This window comes from Lathyrus oleraceus, chromosome 1 (assembly GCF_024323335.1).
Source record: "Lathyrus oleraceus cultivar Zhongwan6 chromosome 1, CAAS_Psat_ZW6_1.0, whole genome shotgun sequence".
NCBI classification, from domain to species: Eukaryota; Viridiplantae; Streptophyta; class Magnoliopsida; order Fabales; family Fabaceae; genus Lathyrus; species Lathyrus oleraceus.
The window spans coordinates 2,073,078-2,089,761 of NC_066579.1; positions in this window are offsets into that span (position 1 = coordinate 2,073,078).

The following is a 16,684-nucleotide window of genomic DNA, read 5'->3' on the forward strand; positions in this document are numbered from 1 at the left end:
CCCCTTTGCACTCCATAGTGATATGCAAGGCCTTGTTATGGTTACGACCCTCAGGCGTTAAGTCCAAATCTGTGAACCCCAAGCCATGCCTGGTGCTCACATTGGCAATCACTCCCTCCAGTTGGTTGACAGAAATCTCTTGAGGCACGTAAGCCAGATTCAGCATCTTCAACAGGGCATTACGATGTGCCTCAGAGCACAGAAGCAATGAGAGTATAGAAATTTTGGACGGAGTGTGATTCAGCTGATCTACAATCTTGTAGTCACTCTTCTTGATTATCTTCATGAACTCCTCCACGTCTTTCTCGAACGAGCCCTCAGGCGCCTCCTTCTGAGCTGGTTCTTCATCAACCACAGCCTGTTTACCCTTAGCTTTGGTGAGAGCCTCAGCGTTGCTATCTCTCAAAGATTGTGGAGCAAACAAATGTCCACTTCTGGTAAAACCTCCGGGTCCTCCAACATTGTCCACAACTGGACTTGTAATCACAGGAGTTTTAGCTGGCACACCAATTGTCACAAGAGACTGATTCACTGGCCTAACCTGACTCTCAACCCTTCGATTGCTGCGGTAAGCATTGTCATACTTCCATGGCACAGCCCTACCATCAACAACCCTTCTGCCCGAAGCAACAATAGTAGTCGGGGTACTGACAGTTACAGGAGCGGAAATGGTAACAGGAGTACCTCTAACTGCAGGCGCATTACCAGTCCTCTGACCACGCCCCTCGGACGGTTTGAAATAGATAGTAACGGTTGACACCATCCCACGATCTCTAACAGCCCTACTGAACTGCAAACAGCCCTCGTCAATCAGATTCTGTATACCAGCCCTCAACTGATTACAACCATTCTCAGATTTAACACACTCTGCACAACCCTCATAACAGCCCGGGAATACACCCCCATTCAACAGACGGTCTTTGACAACCAGCAACGAAGTCTGAACATCTTCAACACTGACCACCAAATCTTCAGCTTCTCCCCCTTCCACATTGTTCACTCTGTGTGCACCATGCGAAGGCATAGGGTTGTTTACAACATTCGGCACAGGAGCAAAATTGATAGTTTTAGCGTCAATTAGGTCCTGGACTTTATGATGAAAAGCCCTGCAGTTCTCAATGTGGTGCCCCGGTGCACCAGAGTGGAAATCACAATGCACGTTGGCATCATACCCAGGTGGTATCTTTGTCAACGGAGCCATGGTACGCAACTCCATGAACCCTAATCTGAGCTGTTCAGGCAATAACTCAGCATAGGTCATCGGCAAAGGGTCAAAACGTCGATCAGGCATCCTCTGTCTAGGCTGATACGGACGTTGCTATTGTGGTGGTTGTTGTTGAACCCTCTGTTGTTGTTGTTGTTGACGAGGTTGAGGTGCTAGAATGGTTACAGCAGCAACCTGACGATACTGATTTCTGTTTACAATTCTTCTACCATGTTGCACAACACTGGTTTCACCCTCTCTCCTGCGAGGTGCCCCAGCAAACGGTTTCTTGGATGATGAGGACCCTGCATCCTGAATTTTGCCAGCCTTAATCAGACTTTCAGTCCTCTCACCACAGATCACAACGTCTGAGAAACTACCGAATGGGCAACTTCCCATCCGGTCCATGAATACACCCTGCAAAGTACCGATGAACATATCAGTCAACTCCCTCTCCAGCATAGGGGGTTGTACTCTTGCAGTCAACTCACGCCACCTCTGGGCGTACTCCTTGAAGCTTTCACCCGATTTTTGACAAAGACTCTGCAACTGAGTCCGGCTCGGCGCCATGTCCATATTATGTTTATACTGCCTCAAGAAGGCCTCACCCAGATCTTTCCAGCATCGGATAAAATCTCTCTTAAGCCCCATGTACCAATCCAAGGAAGCCCCAGATAAGCTGTCCTGGAAGAAATACATCCACATTTTCTCATCATCTGTGTAAGCAGAGATCTTTCTGTAATAGGCATGCATGTGGGTGCGAGGGCAAGAAGTACCATTGTATTTATCGAATGAGGGCGCTTTGAATTTGTAGGGAATCCTCAAACCTTCCACCAAACCCATGTTAGTCACATCAAACCCAAGGGAGTTCTGACATTCCATAGCTCGGATCTTCTCAGCAAGGGCATCAACTTTACGGTCCCTCTCTTCAACTCTCACCACATCATCGTCTTCACTGAGCAGAGTGAACATATCCTCCTGTCTATCAACAATCGGAGCAGGATGACGAGCAGGAGCCCGGGTAGCTCTGGCGTTAACAGTCTCTGCAGCAAGAGGTTGTCCGTTGATTCTAATACCCCTCAGTTCATCCCCTACAGCATAGTCATTGACGGGAGCAGCAGTAGCAACATTCTCATGAACGGGTACACCCACTGGTGACGCACGGTTGGACGGCGGAATCACGGCTTCCTGTCTCTGGGCTAAGGCACGCAACTCCTCTTGCCCTTGAACGACCCCTTGCATCATTGTCATGAATTGGGCCATGTTAGCCCTCATCTCAGCCAACTCTGCTTGAACCTGGTCCATATTCCTCTGATGATTTAGTCTGGTTGAGTAGCGGTGCGGTCGTTGATCAGCTATCCTGCCTCGATCAAGAGAAGTCTCGATCAAGAACACCTGTAATGCAAGAATGATATGTGTGTGATGCGTGTGATGCGTATGCAGGTTAACTTCTCTTTTTCTATGCATTATTATTATTATTTTTTTGAAAATAAACATGCTATGATGCAAATGATGGAGCCATGACTGGTTGGCTGAGTATCACGCGGCTCGGGATCAAAGCTTCGGCCTGAATTCGGAACCGCAAAGTCATCTGAGACCCAAAATCATCTGAGCAAGTACCCTCAAATTCAGCCCAGGGATCCGAAATAAACGGAACCCTCTGATCAATACCAGGGTCAAACCTCCGGCGTCCAGAAATAAAGAACACATCATCACTGGCAGAAACCTGTACTTGCAAGAATCAAACCCTCCCCTCACAGGTGAATTCTAACAAGGTCATCCTAAGGCGGACAATGGTCTCGACAATCGGGCAAAGATACTCAACGGGTTTGCCCTTTCGGGTGTGCCGTTGTAGCTCTCTTAAGATCGTCTAAACCAAAGATCCTGGAAAGATCGGTCACCGAAGTCAATAGCTCAGATGAGGTGAATCAACTAAAGTGGATACTCCACAACGGAAGAGCACTCTCAAATAAACCTCGTCCGGCTTGTGGTATGTCACGTCGCCAAAAACATGTTGACCTAACATGAGAGGCAACATGAGACCACACTAATCCTAGGTGTATACTCGGGCCTGGGTTTTAGCCCCACTCAGAACACCCACCCCAAATCAGAGGAACCGCCTGTACAGAAGACAACACAATGATAGTATGATGCATGCAAACATTTATGCAAATATATACACAACATAATAATCATAAATGCAATAAATGAAACAGCAAAAGCAACCTAAACCCTATCCTAGAGAGCGCTAGGAGAGACTCGCTTAGGGAAGATGGACCAGCAAGAGGTCAACTTCTCTTTGTCCCCAGCAGAGTCGCCAGCTGTCGCATTACGCGAAAAACCGACGGGAAAACAAAACAACAGAGCCGCCACCGTGCGTTATTTATCCCAAAAGAGGGAAAGGAAACGCTCGAAGTAAACCTGGAAAAGACATGGTCTCGCGACCAGAGAGAGATGGGATCGGGAGTCGGTTATGCGAAGGGAAGGTATTAGCACCCCTGCGCATCCGTCGTAGTCGACGGGATCCACGCTCAAAAGAAAGGATGAGGTTGCTAAAAACTGATCACAAACTGCACACACAAGGCTGAAAAGAAACATACAAAGACAAGAGAAACTAACTCGGCAGGATATCGCATCCTGGGCCTACATAGTCTGTCAGGCACAGACATCAGAGTCGACGTAGTTCGGGACAGGGGAAACGTGCTCGCTAGGATGTCGCATCCTATGCATACGTATCTTCTCTGACTGGAGAAGAATCAGAGCACTCGTAGCTCGGCTAACGCACGCCAAACAAAACCACACAGGAAACCGACTGCCAATCATTGGACTTATGTCAGACTCCACACAAACAGGCAAACATGGAAACCGAATGCCAATCGCTGGACTTACATCAGACTCCGAACCAACAAACACACATAGGAAACCAACTACCAATCGCTGGACTTACGTCAGACTCCAACAAGCAAACAAGACACAGGAAACCGACTGCCAATCGCTAGACTTACGTCAGACTCCTAACACACACAAAGGGGTTGAAAAAGAAAAAGGGCGCCCGAAGAGATCAGCTCATCTCCTGCCTACGTACCTCATCTGGTATGAGGATCAGGGCGACGTAGTTCCCCTACACAGGGAAAAAGGACTAGCCTAACCAGATACAAAAGGGAGACACAAACTACTAGGGAGACTACGACTCGAGCCTAGAAGTTGTCATGCATACGATCCCTATGTTGAGGTTTCTATCTAACTTGCACAGGGAGCAAGCTATCCTAAACAGCACAGGCAAAGACATACAAGCACAAAAAGCAAGCACACACACTATATGCAAACAATTGGGCTCATACAAGGTTAGGCTGTGAAACACAAGCCAACTGGAATCGGGTGTAATTAGCTCTTAACCCTAACATTGAGAGTTAGGGTGAAGCAGATGAAATAGGAAGTGAGGGTAGGACCTCACAGCTCTTATCCCTGGCCTGGGAGAGCTTCAGACAGATGAAAGTGTGGGAGTTCAGAAAGTTGGAACTCTTCTCCACAGATGACTGACACAACAAAGATCTTGGCTTAATATCCACAATGCATCAACATAAGGTGTGTGAGCAAAGTGAATGACACACTGAATAGCAGGAGATGGATTGCACATCTCTTGTATCTTCCAATTGCCTCATAGAGTTCTTTTCCTACTTGGCACAAAAGTAAACATACACAAGCATTGCCTCTTAAGGAGGGCTTCAGACAGGTGCCTGCCCAAGTAACAGGACAGGTCTTCCAGACTACATGAAATCAGAGAGTTATACCTCAAATGGTTAAGAAACCAAGCAAAGCAAAAAGCAAGTTCAAAAGAACTCAAAGCAACTTATGTACCTGAAAAAATCTAACCCAATCAGTATACAATTAAAACAATCAAACAGACAGTCAATCACACAATCAGACAGATAAGCAAGCAATGTGCAAGGCACAAGCCAATGGGCACAACACAAGTAACTTGGCATCAACCTACAAAACAACTCAAAGTTAGTCAATATTAACCACTTAATCAACTCAAGAGAGTGAGCAACTCCAATCATGGCAATGTGCTTCTTAACCTGAAATCCACAACCCAAATGATAAGTCCAAACCACTAGGTCCAAGCCTAGGGTCAAAAGAGGGTCAAACATTCAAAACAGAACATGAAATTTAACATAAATCAACTTCAACCAATCAAGAACACACTCCAAAAAGTCTCATTTTAATATCATATACCAAAATCATTTCATGAACCAAACATGGCAAGGTATGCAACTTGTAACCACATTGTGACATCAGAATGAACAAATGCACATTAATTCAAAAATGATTCAAATAATCTCAACAAAATTCATGAGTAAACAGGACCTACAACAAGATCATCACACAAAAAATTAGAGCATTGGACAATATTTGGCATGGTAATCATATTGCATAAGTCAAGGCAAGTATAACAAGCACATGTGTGACACCAATTGTCACACCAACTTAGCATAGGCCTAAAACAGAAATTAATCATGGTAAAAACCTCAAACCAAATCCAAAACAACATTAAACATGTCTAGAAACAGTGTGCAAAGTTTCACATTCATTGGATAAACCACAAGCATTTCATGATCAAATGAAAATCAAGGTAATTCAAAAGCTCAAATATGACCATCCAGAATGAAAAATCTCAATTAAATCAGAAATCAATCCAAAAATTTCAACAAAAATCATGAGCAATAACAACATCCATATCAAGCATCATGCAAAAAATCAAGGCCTTTGGATAACATTTGGCATGGCAAATTCATCAATCAAGTTGAACATCACAAGGTGTGACACACATTGTCACACCTACCTTAACATGATCATAAAACAGAAACTACAAATGGTAAAAATACCAAATCAACACCAAAATGTCAAGCCAAGAGTCTAGTTTCAACATGTAAAATTTCATGAGCATTGGATAAAATCTCAGCATTTCATAAAGGATATGGCATGGCAAGGTCAAGATATGATACATGTTCACATTCCCTAGCACAAAAATAATTCCAGCCATGCACAATTTATGGAAAAATGTTCATAAAATACTAGACAGAAAATGGAATGTAATGCAAAAATCCTCATATTTTTTGGATCATTATTCAATTATTTATGAATTTTGGAAGTTAAAGAAAAAATAAAAAATGCATGAGAAGCATATTATGAATGATGGAGGGAAAAGAAAATAAAGCATGAAGCATTTGAATTTATGCTGAAGCCAGGAATCGAATTGAAACATCATTCAAATGTGGCGCGCTGATGACGAAACGATGCGTTTCACTTAACCCTAACACACGTGCATGCATGGCCTTAAGAAATCCGCAGGAAAAGGTGATGAACACGCAGCAAAATTCGCAGCAAACCGTATGCGTTTCATAGGAAAATTCGCAGGTAATGTGCAGATTGTATGAACACACGATGAAGATCATGAAGATCTTCATCCAATTTTCCAGAAAAATCTCAAAAGTTCCAGAAATTAACATGGCACATATCATTGTGTAGGTCTTGCATCATACAACATGAATCCACAATTATTTCATCAAGAAACATCAAATTATGCACGGATCGAAGAAAAGAAAAATCATCAACCAAACTTAAATCACCTATATCTAACTCAAAACAACATGGAATTGCACGATTTAAAGCTCAGCATCATCAGTGTTCAAAGATCAACAACAATAGCACAAGAATTTTAAGAAATGAGAAACTCGATTCAATGACCTCTTGAAGAGAAGCTTTGGCAAATCGTGTTATCCAGGCCTTGCAATGCTTAAAAACTCTTCTAGAATGTTTGTGGAGTTGAATGGATGAGAAATTGAGGCTTAATCGTGCTTGATTCCTCCAGAATTTGCACTTGCCATGGATGAACTCAAGCTTCGAGCTGCTGCAAAAAGGCACGGATTCTCTTGATTCTTGCTTCAAACATGCTCCATGATACTTCCAGATGATGAATCAGGCAATGGATGATGAAGTGGTTTGAAGAAAATTGAAGAAAATTTGAGAGAAAATTTTTCAAGAATTGGATCTAGATCTGAAAAAGTGATTATGGTTAGCTGAAAACAGTTATGATTTGTCTTATATACATCCTCCTAATCACTCTCCTAATCAGGTTTAGGCAATGGTTAAGTGTATTAGCCAAAATAAGGTGCATGTGCCAATTTGATAATCTCACTCTATGCATGGAATTATGAATGAACAGTGCACGAAATGCATTTGGATTTCACTCAAAAGGTCATTTTGGAGCCAATGGTCATGATAGAACACTTAAACAATGCACCAAATTTGAACTTTAAAAATTCCTTCCAAAAATCAAGTGGATTGGCAAATGATTATGTGATGAGAATGCATGGCATGTGATGTATGTTTTGGAAAGTAGATGTCAAAATATGAACAATGCAAAAAGAACCACTTGAATTGGCCTTTTGGTTTGAAAGTTATGCACATTTGAAGTTCAAGTCACACTTGGCCATGATTGATCCATATCTCTTCAACCCCATATGAGAAATTCATGATCTTGGACTTTTTGGAAATGGGAGAGAAATATCTTCAACTTTCATGTTGGACAAAATTTCATTTGAAGCTTTCTTGATGATGTAATCTTGAGTTGAAAACCTTTCCATTTTTGGCAATTTCAAATTACAGGTCACTTACTATTTTTGGAAAGTTTTGATCTGACCTCAAATTCTTCAATGTTGATGTTTGAAATGTCAAAGGAGACTTATTTGAACATGAATGAGGCATCTCTAACCATCTCCCACCTCCAAATCCATAATTAAACTGACAGTTGACTTTTGTTGACTTTCTAGGGTTTTAGATGATTTGTACATGAACTGATGAGCCTCTGGGCCTTCAATGCTTGGCCAAACCATTTCAAAATAATTCTTGGATCATATGAACTCATTGTACCAACCCTAGGTCTTTGATTCCATGGAAAATGCACTTGCTTACTTGCACAACTGAATCTCCTGACCAGTCTTGACTGATGACTTGATGGACTATGCAATGAACAATGCAATGTTTATGACCTAAAATGAAAATGTATATACAAAATAGGAGGTGCAAATTTGAGGTGCTACACCAATACATGGACTTACATCCGACTCCAAACAATAACAAACAAACAGGAAACAGAATGCCAATCCATGGACTTACATCCAACTCCAAACAATAACAAATGCTAACCAGCAAACACCAAAGAAGAAGGTTCTCCGTGCGAACCAACACAAAGTAAACAGACATCCAAAGATGAACCCCAAATGAGTGACGATCATCACAAATGAACCCCAAAGATGATAACCATCATCACAAATGAACCCCATAAGGTATAAACATACCACACACGCCCACGCTGGACAATCAAGTACTCACACCAAAGCCAATGAATGACGGGTGAACACACACAAAAAAGGAAAAGGGTGAACAAACAAACTAATAGGGAGTCTGGAACTCGAGCCTAATAGTTGTTACAAAAAAAAGAAAAGGTTGCCCGGAGAGATCTCGCACGATCTCCTGCCTACGTATCTCATCTGGTATGAGAATCAGGGCGACGTAGTTCCCCTTAACAGGGAAGAAACTCTCTCCTAACTAGAGACCAGGGAAACAACAGACTAAAAGAGAGACTAACTCGAGCCTAATAGTTGTCATGCAATCCACAATCCCTAAGTTGAGATCTCTAATCAGAACCTAACTCACACAGGAAGCAAGTCAGTTCAAACAGCAAATAAACACCACTCACAAATGATCAAGCATCACACACTATATACATACAAGTGGCTCAGACAAACGGTTGGGCTTTAGTCAAGAGGGGTCATATCAACCTCGACAAACAAGCCAAAACTGTAGGGGTATGCTGAAGCTCTTAACCACTAACATTGAGAGTTAGGGTGAAGCTTGATCAAATATGATAATGAGGATTAGACCTCATGCCCTTAACCCTGGCCTGGGTGAGCTCAAATCAAAGAAGGTGTGGGGATCCAGAAAGAGGGACCCTATTCCACTTGACTGGCTCTATACAGAGATCTTGGGTATTTGTTCAAGAGCATTAACACGTAGTGCGAGCATAATGAACGACTCACTGAATTACAGGGGACTGGCTTCTAGTCCCTTCTATCTGTCAATTGCCTCATCTTGAGGTCTTATCAAGTAACATGCCTCACTTGGAGGTCTTTGGCACAAATGTAGACAATCACAATCAGAGCCTCATAAGGAGGACTTCAGCCAAAATGCCTGCCAAAAAGGCGACAGGACTTCCAGACTACATGGAGAAGAAGGCTAAACTACCTCAGTGGTGTATCAACCATACTCCAAAGTCTAAGCAAAAGCAAAGCTAGCAACTAATGTACTTGTACAAAAGCCAAACAGTTAATATTGTATTCAGAAAACTAAACAGACAACAGTGTAACTTTCCAATATCTACACAATGCAAGTCACAAGTGCAAGAACTCAAGTGAGTTCATCACATCAATGGACCTACAACACAACAATAGTTAGTGATCAAAGCAAATTGTATCTCAAATAATGAGGCCACACCAACCATTAGTGCTAAATACCTGAAACACAAAACACAATTGGTGAGTACAAACCACTAGTACAAAGACTAGGGTCAAAGGAAAGTCAAATGACCAAAACAGAAGTCAATATTTCAACATGAAGCACATTCAATCAAACAAGAAGGAGTCCTCAAAAGGACCAAAAACAATTCACAAGGCAAAGGCATCAAATGATCAATGTAAAGCAAAGGCGAGCAATGGGATCAAAGTTGGACATCAAAGATGGAAAATCCAAATCAAAACAGAAATGCAACCAATGATCATGAAATTTTTTATGCAGGCTTATCATGTTATGAATGAACATCATGCAAAAAATTAGATCCAAAAGAGCTCAAATGATAGGCAAATGAAAATGCACAAATGCAACATCCAAAACGTGACACAAATTGTCACACTACATGTTCATGTGTCCAAAACAGTGATGTCAAATGATAAAAATGCCAAACCAAATCTCAAAAATCATGTCACATGTTAAGATCAAGCATGCCAAATTTCAGATCAATTGGATCAACAATGGAGATTTCACAAGCAAATGAATGCAACATATCCAAATGACACAATGCTCAATCAAAAAATATCAAATAAAAATCCAAAACTCAACAAATCATGAAAATCATATAAAAAAATACTAGACATTTAAACAAATATGTGAATAAAAACTAGGATCAATTTGCATTATCCTACTATTTTTAATGATTTTTCAAAGTTGAATGAAATAAAATGGAATACATGGAAATAATGGAGGGAACATGACAATTCAAAAGAAATCAGCAAAATGCCTCACCCAGGTATTGAACCCACGCGTGCCAGCATCAAATGAGCGCTCAAAAATTAAATTCACAAAACACATTGCCAGGAATCGAACTCAGGCGTACCAGGTCCATGAGAATATCAAAATTAAATTTCACAAAACACACAGGCCAAGTATTGAACCCACGCTTCAAGGTTAACAAGTGCGCTCAAATAAAATTCCAAAAACACACACGAGGCAGGTATCGAACCCACGCCTGGAAGGTTAAAGAGCGCTTGGTTAAAATTCTGAAAACGCATGAGCATGGAATCGAACCCATGCGCTGGAGGTTCAGAAGCAACATGAAATCAAAACGTTGCATTTTGATCAACAGCCACACAAAAACCCTAGCGCACAGTTGCAGACGCCGGAACAGTAGTTTCGGTCGTCTTCTCTGACCGTGTCCACGGCGGAGCTCCAAATTTTTTTTCCAGAATTCACGAAATGATACACCAAACGAAAGGTCTTTCCATGTAGATCTAAAATATCATGCTAGTTTAACCTAATTCTTCATATATCTCATGGATCGAAGCAAAACACATTGAACATCCAAACTTTAATTCACTCATACATGTTCATTTCTTGCTCATTTTCAAAACTAATTACATCAGCAAGCTCAGCAATGGAAGATCTACATGATTATGTACATAAAATTGCAAAAAGAGAGGACGGAAATTTCACCTACTTGGAATGGCAGTGCACTATTCACGCGTATTCAAGCTTCCATATGCTCCAGATCTTCTCTCTTGCACCTCTTTTGAAGCTTTGAATAGGAAGCAACACTTGAATCCTCTTAGATTTTGCTCAATTTCAAACTTCCATGGACATGTTCATGCATTCAATATTCTTGAAAACCAGCTCAATTACCACGAATAATGGATGAATCTTGCTTAAAATTCCAGGAGGATCAAGAATCTCAGAAAATATTAGGTGTTTGTGTGAAGAAAAATGAAAATCCAAGTGAGAGAAAAATTGGAGGGAATGGAAATTTTCAGATCTAGAATTGTTGTTATGGCAAATTCTGTTATGATTAGGCTATTTATATGATGTGCTAATCACCATGCTAATCACAATTAGGCTTGGTTAATTAAAATTAAGAAGAAATAAGGTGAATGGCAAATTTGGCAAGTGTGCTTAGCATGAGCAATGTGCACGTGAACAGTGCCATGCTAAGCTTCAATTCCACTTAAAATCAGTCAATAAACAACATTGGATTGGAATTTTGCTCATGTGATCCACCAATTTTGAATTCTTGAATTTCCCTCCAAAATGTACATGTATGAACAAGTGGGCCTATGAGCTTCTTTCAAACAAGGGAATGATCCATTTGGAAAGTATTGGTCACAAGGAGCATTTTGCAAAAAGAGTGGTCCAAATTGGAGTTTTGAAGCCAAAGTTATGCCATGTTGAACTTCCATGTACACTTTGTGATCATTTGGCCTTAACTTCCCAACCAATCATCAGATGATCATAATATAGGACTTTTTGAAAAGAGGAGAGAAAAATATTCAACTTTCATGTTCACCAAAAATCCATTTGAAGCTTCTTTGATGTTGGAAAGTCAAGTTGAATGTGGACCAAAAACTTGCTATTTTAGGAAACTTGAAATTACAGGTCACTTTCCATTTTTGGAAACTTTTGCCCTGACTTCAAAATCTTCAAGATAGAGGTTTGAAATGACCAATGGACCCCTTTTGAACATGAATGAGGTGTCTCAACTCATTTCCCCACCTCATAGCCCTTAGTTGACTTTACAGTTGACTTTTTGGTCCATAGATGACTTTGACATGCCCTGATCAGCTTGAACCTCCATCACTTGGGGAAATGGCTCAGAAATGAAACCCTAGCTCATGCAAGCTCAATATAATGATCATGTGATCTTCATCTTAATAGAATGCCTCATCTCCTTGAGAAACCCTGGTTGAAAGAATGCAATTGATTAGGGTTGACCAGAGGTCAAAACCCTAATCCAAAGGAACTTGAGGATGAATCATGAAACCCCTGGTGATGACAGAACCATGATGATGGTGATGTATCCTTGAAAACAAGATAATGCTCAAGCTCTGAAGAATCAGGAAACCCAAATTGAAGCACAAACCCTCGGATGGTTGATGATCAATTTAAAGAAACCCTCAGGCTTGAATCATGTAACTTCCAATCTTCTGAAAAGACTTTGGAGGATGACTCTCTTATTTTCAGATGATATGCAAAAATGCAATGCCTAATGTCCTTAAATGAAATGCAATGTATCAAACTAGTCCCAAGAAGAGGAGGGCAAATTTTGAGGTGTTACAGCTGCCCCTATTCAATCCACTGTGAACCTGTCGATATGAACAACCTCGGCTTTCAGATGATCAGGGTGAAAAGTGATTGAATACCAAGAACAGACGAACAATTTACGCTCCGCTGGGAAATAATTAACAATGCCTGTCAGAATCGGCAAAGAGGTGATCGTGAAAGAAAAACCCGTCGGGTACGGTGAGAGTCGGCCTGAATACCGAAAAGAATGTTGACCTGGATACCAAAATAAATGGTAACACAAGAATAACCATGGCCTGAATGCCTCTCATCAGTCTGAATACTTGGAATGACTTCGATCTGAGCACCGGAAGATATGAGATGACTAATATCGGTCTGAACACCGAGAGACTGGCCTGAATACCACTTCGGTCTGAATACCGGAAAAACTGGCCTGAATGCCACAAGTGCTTCGACCTGAACGTCGGAAACTTCTTCGATCTGAACATCGGAAAAATTGGCCTGAATGCCATAAGTGCTTCGACCTGAACATCGGAAACTCCTTCGATCTGAACATCGGGAAACCGGCCTGAATGCCACTTCCGCTGGGGATTATTATTATTATATTTTTGCTTTTTCTTGAACCCCAAAACTTTTTGATTTTGATTTTTTTCTTTTTCTTGGACCCCAAAACTTCTTTGATTTTTATTTCCATCTCCGCCCGACAGAAATCCTTCCTCCAATATCGCACTACTGGGGAATACCGTTGACCCAACGTCACGATGCTAAACTCCTCAGAGTAACATCTTCCAACTTCCATCTCGCACGACAGAAATCTTCCTCCAATATCGCACTACTGGGGAATATTGTTGATCCAACGTCACGATGCTAAACTCCTTAGAGTAACATCTTCACCAATCAGCAAAACCAATTCTCAAACGGTAACCACGGCTTGAGACTAGCTTATGCTTGCAATGCTGATGCATGAGTTTTTTTCTTTTTTACAGCGTAATGCTCCATAACCATGGAAATGCTACGCAATGAGTTATGCAATATGCTATGCTTTTCTTAAATGATGAATGCATAAAAAGGTATCCCCCTCAAGGGACGGCACGAGTAACTCTGCTGAGGAACCCGATATTTCTCCGATCTCCACCCTGCTAGGGAAAAGCACTGCTGCTGGGGAAAGAGCAACCCTTACTAGGGATAACCTCCACTGAACCCGATCCGCTTGGGGACTTCGTTGGGGAAACAGCTACCAACGCACACCTCCGTTAGGGAAACAACAATCTTCCGACTTGCTGGGGATATAACAATCTCACCCTGGTAGGGGAAACAACAACCTTCAGGCCTGGCTGCCGAAGAAATACCAATCTCGAACCTTCTAGGGAGATACGGAATGTGACACGCAGAACACATGTCGACTCGTCGAACACGGGTATTCACCATCTAACCATAGTGTCGATTTTCCATTTCTTCAGACTTTGAAGAGTCTTCTTGATTAACACTCAAGGATCGTCGCCATTCCTTCGTCGTCTCTTCACCATTCCACAATTTCTTGTCCCTGATCGGACCTCAAAGGAATCTTTCGTCAAAAAGCTTCACATCACAACCTGCAAGTGAGTGAAAATATCTAACAGCACCTGCAAAAGAAGTCGTTAGATAAAAACGTGCCCCAGGCGGGCCAAAATTTCAACACTTGGGTCACTCTACCTTCCAAATAAGATTTCAAGTTCTCAATCATATAAACATGCATTGGAAGGGACCCCTATGTCTTAAAATGCAAAGATTCTTTGTCAAAATAAATGGATGTTTTTGCAATCAAAGCGGTAATGAAAACAAAAATAAAATTATTTGACTGAATATGCATTTTATTGATTGAAAAGGTGGCTCATAACTGAGCAATACACAGGAAGAAATCCCTGAAAAGAGGTAATTGCGCACAAAAGGAAAATCTATCCTAATGGCAATGTGAACCCGTGATCTCATCGAGTTCCAATCCAGTTACAACCCATATGTCCTCAAGACTCTCCATGCTTTCTGCCTTCTGAACAAGACGCTTCCGACCGATCTCCGTCGGGGATTATCCATGTGTCTTAACCAAAACACAAACGATCATGCTAGACGCAGTTGTTCGTTTCATTCCCTCTTTTGCCTGGACCGCCCTTTCGGGTTTTCAGTCCACCGGGATACCCTTTTTTGCCCAAGTCGCCCTTGTGGGGTTTTCGACTTGCCGGGTGTACAATTTTTCTTTTTATCCCTAATTTTTGCCCGAACCTTTTTTCATTTTTTTCTGGTTCGCCGGGATGCCCATTTTTGCCTGGACTATTTTATTCTTTTCGTCCAGCGGGTCTCTTATACGAAGTATTTTTTAACTGTATCCGCATTCACAGGGGATGGAAAATCCTCGCCATCCATGGTCGTCAACAATAAGGCTCCGCCCGAGGAAACCTTCTTGACCACGAATGGACCCTCATAATTGGGTGTCCACTTGCCCCGACGATCGTTTTGAGGAGGAAGGATCCTTTTCAACACCAGATCTCCCACATGATACACACGAGGTCGCACCTTTCGATCAAAAACACGCTTCATTCTCTGCTGGTACAACTGCCCATGACAAATGGCCGTCAACCTCTTTTCCTCAATCAGGCTCAACTCTTCGTACCGAGTCTTTACTCATTCAGCCTCTTCCAATTTCACGTCCATCAGGACTCTCAACGAAGGAATCTGGACCTCAACCGGTAGCACAACTTCCATCCCATACACAAGCGAGAAAGGCGTTGCCCCAGTAGACGTACGCACCGAGGTTCGATACCCATGCAACGCAAACGACAACATCATGTCAATCCTTATATGTCACAACCATCTTCTGCACAATCTTCTTAATATTCTTATTAGCTGCCTCGACCGCCCCATTCATCTTTGGACGATAAGGAGAAGAATTGTGATGCTCTATCTTGAACTCCCGACACAGTTCTGCCATCATCTTATTATTGAGATTAGAACCATTATCAGTAATGATTCTCTCGGGAACCCCATATCTGCAAATGATGTCCCTTTTCAGGAACCTGGCAACGACCTGTTTCGTCACATTAGCATAAGACGCCGCTTCCACCCACTTGGTGAAGTAATCGATAGCCACTAATATGAACCGGTGCCCATTCGAAGCCGTAGGCTCGATCTTCCCAATCATATCAATGCCCCACATAGCAAACGGCCACGGAGATGACATCAAACTCAACGGGTTTGGAGGCACGTGCACCTTGTCAGCATAAATCTGGCATTTATGACATTTCCGCACGAAATTGAAACACTGGGCTTCCATTGTCATCCAATAATACCCAGCCCTCAACAACTTTTTCACCATCGCATTCCCACTGGCATGGGTACCAAACGACCCCTCGTGCACTTCTTTCATCAAGTGGCTTGCTTCTTTGTCATCGACACATCTGAGTAAAACCCAATCAAAATTCCGCTTATACAAAACCCCATCCTTATTCAGATAGAACACCATGGCCAACCTCCTCAGAGTCTTTCGGTCTTTCTTAGACGCTCCCTCAGGATACTCTTGGGTCTCCAGATAGCGCTTGATATCATAATACCACGACTTTTCATCATCAGGCACTGCGTCGACAGCAAACACATAAGCCGGTCTATCCAGGCGTCCCACCTCAACACTAGGGAATTGATTCCACCACTGCACCTTAATCAAGGCGGCCAGAGTAGCCAAAGCATCTGCCAAAGGATTCTCTTCTCTCGGCACATGGTGTAATTCCACCTTGGTGAAAAACGTCAACAATCTCCTCGTATAATCCCGGTATGGAATTAAATGAGACTGATGCGTATACCATTTCCCGTTAACCTGGTTCACAACCA